Raw genomic sequence first — 936 nt, forward strand, 5'->3', positions numbered from 1 at the left:
AGAGAGAGAGAGAGAGAGAGAGAAAGAAAGAAAGAAAGAAAGAAAGAAACAAAGAAACAAAGAAAGAAAGAAAGAAAGAAAGGGAGAGAGGAGCTTGGTGTGGGGAGCAGAGATCTAGTTCGCATCCTATCACGTTTGCTGTGGTGTCTAGTAACACCGTCGGTCAGGGTATCTTGACCTGCATGCAGCCTTTGACCAGGTTTCTCTTCTGGAAGACTTGCCGGTGCCTACGTATTCATGTTTCTCCTCTTCACGCTGCCAGTGTTCTCCAAGGGAAAGACGAAGACCGCCGACCTAAAGTGTCTACGCGCACACTTGATTGCTCGACAACAGTACCATTCGAAATGTAGAGCAGTGCTGCTTCTCAACACGCAGACCGTGATTGGTAAGAAGTCTCCCGACAAGAAATCAGCTTAGGTTGACCTTCCTCCCATCCAGCTTATTGCAAACAAACAAAGTAAACTATTAAAAAGAATGCAATTAAAAAAAAGCATAACGTTGCATCGGCCGGGAATCGAACCCGGGCCGCCCGCGTGGCAGGCGAGCATTCTACCACTGAACCACCGATGCGCACACGTTTAGTTTTGATATAATTTGCTATATATCTAAAAGAGATTGGTACGTATCTTTATTTTTTATCTTATTTGTTTCAGTCTTTGGACTCTGGCTATGCTGGAGCACGGCTTTGAAGGGTTTAGACGAACAAATCAACTCCAGTACTCATATTTTAAGTCTGATATTTATTCTACCATTTTGCTGAGCCGCTAAGTTACGGGGATGTAAAGAAACCAACGTCGGTTGTCAAGCGATCGTGGGGATAAACACAAACACATTTACACATATGTATAAGGCGGTTCCCCAGCATGACCGCGGTGAAATGACTGAAACATGTAAAAGATACATATATAGATAGATAGATAGATAGATAGATAGATA

General features: G+C 43.3%; 1 non-coding gene across 1 annotated transcript; it reads right to left on the reverse strand.

Annotated features, from left to right (window-relative positions):
* Positions 1-499: 499 nt before the first annotated feature.
* On the reverse strand, positions 500-570 carry Trnag-gcc (transfer RNA glycine (anticodon GCC)). Its single transcript has one exon. It is a non-coding gene; the product is annotated as a tRNA-Gly (tRNA).
* Between the last annotated feature and the right edge of the window lie 366 nt (positions 571-936).

Source organism: Octopus bimaculoides, chromosome 5 (genome assembly GCF_001194135.2).
Source record: "Octopus bimaculoides isolate UCB-OBI-ISO-001 chromosome 5, ASM119413v2, whole genome shotgun sequence".
NCBI lineage: Eukaryota > Metazoa > Mollusca > Cephalopoda > Octopoda > Octopodidae > Octopus > Octopus bimaculoides.